Raw genomic sequence first — 6485 nt, 5'->3', positions numbered from 1 at the left:
ATTCTGTTTCCTCACAGATCTAATCATCTGCTTCATCTCTACACCTTGTAAAAAGCTGCTGCAAGGAGTAATAAATTTGCTGTTAATAAATTTGCTGTATCTTACATTTTAGATCCTCAACACAGTCAGCAAACTGCTCTCCCTCCACACATTAGGCTGCCCAGAACAATGCTTCCCAAACAGGCCAGGCTTGACCTGCAGTACTCCTAGCAAGATGTTGTTCCACAGCCCCAGGCAAGCCTGAGCATCTCATTGCTAATGAATGGTCCCCAGTTGCCTCGGGTCTAACTCTGGAGCGAGGTGTCACAGAAAAGCAGCCAGGTTTGGGAAGAGGGTGCATCTCTGAGCAGCAGATGGGATCAGACCAGCAGTCTTTGTCCTCATTGCTGGTCTTTTCAGCATAAGGAAAAAATCTTACAAACTTCAGAGTTTTCCCTCCAAGGACCTCTAAAATTCATTAGCAGCCAAGGAATGAAGGGAATTCTCCATTTGAGGTCTTTTCAGAGAATAAGACAGTACAACATTGTTAGTGCAGGAAAGCTCAGAAGACACATTTTGTGGGGCTGTAGGCCACTGTTAGACTCAGGAATGTTTATTTGAAAGTCCTATTTAAAGTCTGCACATAAAGGGTCAATAATGATCAGAATACATAAATGTTTATGTACATTAGTAAATACATAAGCTAACATAAATTGCTTATGCCCATCCATAATACCCACTTTCATCTGCTTTTTATTACGTGCTCTCACATCCATGACACACTTATGAAGATCCATTCAACAAGTTAATCTTTGATACAGATTAAGCATGACCTGAATTTTAGTCTGCATCCCTCACATGCTGTCTCAGGACAAAGGTTTTATTCAGAGAGCTCTGGTTCCTATAGGTGGCCTCTGGGTCCAAAGGGGATGCTGCACAATTTGGGCACCTGCCTGCATGGATGCAGGCACAGCTTAAGCATCCAATCTGTGTGAGCTCTGCACTGCCTGCACCCACCTGGGCAGAAATGCTCCAACATCCCATTCTTCTCCTTTCAGCCACATCTTGCAGACACAAGCATCAAACAAAACAAAAAGGAAAAAACAAATAAACAAATAAAAAAAGCCCCAACATGAACATCACACTGCATTCTTCATCTTGGCTGCCTTGATGCCACAGCAAGCAGAGCATCAGGGCAAGGTGGGAGGGAGCATGTGCAAAGAAAGACAGAGGGAAAACATCCCACAAAGAGGAAATAAAAACACAAACCAAAACGTGTAACACACAAGATCAGCAGCAAAAGAGGCAAATTCAGGAGACAGGCACTCATGAGCTTGACAGGTGAAGCGATGTGAGGAGCCAGTACATGACTGTGATGCTCTCATGCCCATCCAAACAGCTGTCTCATGAATGCCTTCTCTGTGCCTCTCTATCTGCCTTTGAAACCAGGATGCAGCAGCTCCCAACCTAACAGGCAGCCTTTAAAAACTCATTGATAACCTGTGAGCCCAGGGAGGGCAGCTCTGACAGATGGGCAGGGCTGGATTTGGCAGCAGGGGCTGGAGGTCCCTGCCTGCCACTCACGGCCCAGCGCATTAGTGTAAGCTGTCCTCCTTGGGTTCACCACTTCAGCAATCACATAATCCTGGGGATTAAGCAGCAAACAGAGTGCCTGCTCAGCAAAGGTCTGAAAAAGGTTGTGTGAGGTACAAAAGAGGGAACCAGAGGAAGACTGGCTTGACCCCAGTGTGATACAGGGGACCAGCAGCTGGGCAGCACTGAGAATCCCATTTACAAAACCCACAAGCTTCAGATGCATCAGGGAAATTATGTGATTCCAGCTGTGCAAAGCTGGAATTCATGTCACCAGATGTAAATGCCAAAACAAGAGTTAATCCCCAAGACTGCCTGTGCCATTCACAGAAAGAAATGTGGCACCTTCCTACCCTCTCGAAGCTGTTGTCTGACATCGGCCAAATAAGCTGCCCCTTCCCCTTCATCAGCTTTAAGGGGGTACTGGGTTTACCAGCCTAGACCCAAATTTCTTTATCATAAGCATGGAAACTTAAATGAAACTAATCCCAGGGTATCTCACAGGTGGCACTTGCTTTTCATGATACCACAGGCCTGCTCTGCCCCAGCAGCTCATCGCCCAAGATGAATAAATATCCTTTCGACAGTGATATTTAAAAATATACATCTTCTGTACCATGTCAATGAAGTCTGAGGGCAGTGGCTTTACATAATAATTAACAGCTGTTTGGGGAAATTATTCATTAAGTTTTAAGGGCAACATTATTTGTCATACTTGTCCTAATTAAGATCAACACTGAGGAAATGTGGCTGCCTTGTGGGAAATTACTCTTCTTGCAGACAATACAGGAAGCCTCTTGAAAAGTGAAGACTTAGCAACAAGAACCTTGTCACTGTTGAGCAGCTAGCAGAGTAACGAAGGCACCAGTTCTCAGTGGCAAGAAGGAATGGTGACAGGAGGATCAGGAGTGGAAACCGTAGCGTGAATTTGGCCCTTGAAACCAGCATCTATGAACTCTGGAAGAACCAGGATTCCTTGGCTAGTGGCCTCAGGCCCTGCCATAAGCAGTGCACTGGTTCCCTGGTTCCCTGGATCAGGAACCAAGGAACCCTGTGGGCATCGTCAGATTCTAAGACGACTGTTGCTGCGGTGTAGGCGTTGACTCGGGCTGAGCCTTTGGTGCCTCCTCCACATTGACCGGGTAAGCCTGGGCCATCACCTTGTTCTGGGGGAACTGTTGTGATGGGGGGCAAATCCCCCTTTTTGCACCCCTCATCACGTTTCCCGACAGGGGTCGACCATCTACATGGTACTGTGACCTGCAGTAGTCTGAAGTGTGACCTGGCCTACCACACCTCTTGCACTGAGGAGTCTCGGTCCCTGAATTTCCCTTCTTCCCAGAATTATCTTTCTGTTTAGAGAACCTGATTTTGAGAAAAGGTCTAGCAGATACTGGAGGGCTTGGGGGACTTCTCTTATGGACTTTCAAGAAAGACCAATCTACCCAGTCAGGAATCTGTACCCAAAGTATCATGCAGAGAGGCTACATGCACACTGAAACCCCAGCTAACAACACATGCCATGGTGCTTCAGCAGTGACCTGATGCTCCCACACCTCAAATCCCATTCCTAGGCATCAGCACCACAAGCAGAGCCAACAAAATCAAGCTTTAGCAACCTTCAGCTCTGTGAATAGAGCCACAGTACTGTAATACAAGACAAGTCTAATAATAATTTTTGGACACATGTGTCCGGGTACCATGAATGGCATGGTGATTCAGCTTGATTATGAACTTCCTGTTAGAAATAGAAAAGGTTCCTCTGATGGCACTGCCAATTGTTCTTCTGACTCATCCAGTTGTTCCTGTAACCTGGCAAAACAAAACCTTCTTTGACCCCTAAGGTATAAATAATTAAAGAAACCATTATTTTGAAAGAGTACCTGGCACTTCACAGTTGCTGGAACACCATAGTGACACACAGAGAGAATTACTACAATCCCGACTCCCTGAAAGACAGCCATAAAATACCCATTCATCCCTCATGTGGAGGAGGCACATTAACTCCCCACCCCTTCATGCTTCCAGCAAGGTTATCCTACATGGCCAGATAGATCACCACCAGTCAAAGGAGAATCAGAAGTACACATGTTCCAGGCCAATCTTAAAAGGCCAGTAGTTCAGAAAGCCTTGCTCGTTTGACACACAGGTTTGAACCTTCCTGCAAGTCAGTTCTACATTAAAGCACAAAGCTTTAACGAGAGAGACCCAGCAGGAAAACTTCAAGGGCACTACACCCCTTTCCATCTCAAAGCCTTACCCTTACACATGAAAACAGGACCCTCATCCCCACATCCAGGGGGAAAAGATATTCATGGGAAACAGAGGAACAGAAAGACAAGTCAGCCCACAGCAAAACAATTCTGAGCCTCTCTGCCTCAGCAGAGCCTCCAGCACAAAGCAAGAAGCAGCTTCCTTACCAGAAAGCTCTCTGGGCTCCCAAGGCAAGAATGGCTTTTTTAAAAAAAGCCATGTTTTTAACTTACCTCTCAGGAGGTCTTGAACATGATTTGCAAAGCCTTAGGACCAAGTGGGCTCCCACAGCACACAACAGAGCATCACCCCAGGCTCCTGGGAAGCATTAAGGCAGCAGTCAGTTAATTAGGGTAGGGTTTGCAAGAGCCTCCCAGCCTTCTCTCACAGACAATAGGGAGTGGCAGCATTCACTTCATCAAGGGCAGGATCAAGTTATTTGTGGTTCACAGTAGCCCACTTGTTCCTCTTGAGGTTTTTGTCTCTCTTTGGCAAAAACAATTTGAAAAGCCTGTGAAGCTAGCTCCCAAGTCCTACACAACCGTGAGACTTCCTTTCCAATCTCCCTTTGGTGAACTCTAAAATGCCACATGGGGCATTAACAACCCCCTATAATAAACCCTCGTTAGTATGACTTCAAGATCTATTTTTTTCCATTACTCTGTCTTCTATTTTATTTAAGAACTTGATTTTGGGAGGCACAAAAGGCCTGATTTGCAAAGATGCTGTGATTGAACAGGGAGGGGGGAACACAGATGTACAGCTCTTCTGAAAATCACATCTCACACTGTGAAACCAAACACCGAAAAATTACCAATGGGAACTCTATTTTTAGCTATCCTGTGTCATAATATTCACCGTTCCCAAGCAAACTTTCAGGCAAATATTTAGAGCGGGTCTCACAACGCCATGCTTTGTCAACAACGCTGGGTGATTACCTAGAGTGGCTGCAGGCACAGCACCTGCAGCACTGCAGACAGCATAGCATCCTTCAGCCCGTTACCATGGCACTTCTAGGTGGATTTTGCCTGTTTGCATGTAGAGGAGGCAAGATAAACCTACTGTGTTTTTAATATGTGATAAGCAGGGCACAACTAATCCCCAAATAAAATGGCTTACAGGGTGCATCTAAGCCAGGGAAAAGGGAATTTTCACGCCAGGCATTTGAGGCAGCTCTGAAGCGCACTTGCTGTTGGAGAGCTTTTCCTGGATGTGTGTTGGTCCTAGTCACAGTCAGAAGCAGATGCTGCTGTGCCCAGGGGTGGTGAGGCTGCAGCAGGAGGAGCTGAGGTCCCCATCCCCTGCCAGCAGCCACATCCCCAGCACCTTTGTGCTGGCAGCAGGAGGAGCACAGGTTCAGTCCTCAAAGCCACACAGGTACACACATCACAGGGAGCCCCAGCACTTGTGCAGTTCAGGAGATGTAACACCTCAGTTTACAGCACAGCCCAATTAAATGAACTACCAGCACAGCAACGCATGTTTTTTGTCACAAGTCAGATGCACACTCCCTCTTCTACCTGGTTTAAGTATCACCTGGTGCTTTTGCTCAGAAGCAGGGGTTCAGGCCTAATAAACCCATCTTTAACCCCTCATCCTCAATTCACTGTGTGATTGCACCCAATGTAATTATTCCTGGACTGACACTACCCTGAGCTGAGAACCAACCCCAGTTAGAGAATCTGTAGGACAGAATGAAAAGCCCTTCTCTGCTCTCTTCTCATGCCATTAAATCCACCTTTCTGCTTGGTGCTCTTATCTGCTGAGGGCTGCAAGGAGACCCATGACCCTGATTCCTGAAGAAGTTAAGATTAACAGACATTAGGATCTCTTCCTACTGAGGGCACTTGGGGTGGCACCCTGAGAAGTCCTTCTCTACATGAGCTACACTGCTTGCTTGCTATGGCCCCAGCACCCCAAAAAGGGCACAGCAGAGTCCAGAAAGGGCTGCCAGAGAGGTGCGTGAAAGAGAGCACCAGCAGAGGTCTGGCATTCACTGAAATAAACACACGAGAAAACACATCCACTAGAAAACCACTCCCATCCTCAGCTGTCGTGTTGATACACTTCCATTTAGTTCCATGTCTGTGAGACTGTAAGAAAAGCACCCATGCTGCAGAGCAGGCAGCTCGCCCAAAAACACGGCAGCCTGTACCCCACTGAAGGAAAAAGACTGCTACAAAATCCTGTGCAGAGCTGGATTTGCACATGTGTTCTCTTGCCTTGCACTGAATAAAGAAGCCAGTGTGGACCATCCTCGTATTCACACAGGGAGGGAGAGCTCCTGTAGCCCAGTTCTCCCCCCAGGTGTGACAGCACCTGGCACTTCATAAACAACCAGTGTTTGGCAGTGTCACCTGAGCTGGTGGAGCAGATGTTGCTTTCTTTACCAAGGAGCCCCCCTGGTGACAGCCACATGTACTGCCTGCAACAGGAAACGTGATGCAGCACGAATTACTCCAAAATAAGGGTTTTTATTAACTGCTGTGGCAAAGCCCAAATCAAAGAGAATATTTGAGGCAGCCGAGCAATGGTGTGTGTGCAGGCATGAGGAGGGGGTGGCAGGTCATGGGAACACCCTTCCTGGAGAGCTCCAGAACCAGATGTGCCACCCCCAGGGGCACAGCTGCACCCTGTCTAGCAGCCCCTGCCTGCTCACC

General features: G+C 47.2%; 1 long non-coding RNA gene across 1 annotated transcript; it reads right to left on the bottom strand.

Annotated features, from left to right (window-relative positions):
- Positions 1-608: 608 nt before the first annotated feature.
- LOC146440278 (uncharacterized) lies at positions 609-4147 on the bottom strand. Its single transcript, XR_014851392.1, has 3 exons — positions 4059-4147; positions 3114-3384; positions 609-1624 (listed from the first exon to the last, which is right to left on the bottom strand). It is a non-coding gene; the product is annotated as an uncharacterized LOC146440278 (long non-coding RNA).
- Positions 4148-6485: the final 2338 nt, after the last annotated feature.

Source organism: Lichenostomus cassidix, chromosome 3 (assembly GCF_008360975.1).
Source record: "Lichenostomus cassidix isolate B80296 chromosome 3, HeHo_3.0, whole genome shotgun sequence".
Classification (NCBI taxonomy): Eukaryota; Metazoa; Chordata; class Aves; order Passeriformes; family Meliphagidae; genus Lichenostomus; species Lichenostomus cassidix.
This window is presented reverse-complemented; position numbering and strand designations above follow the sequence as displayed.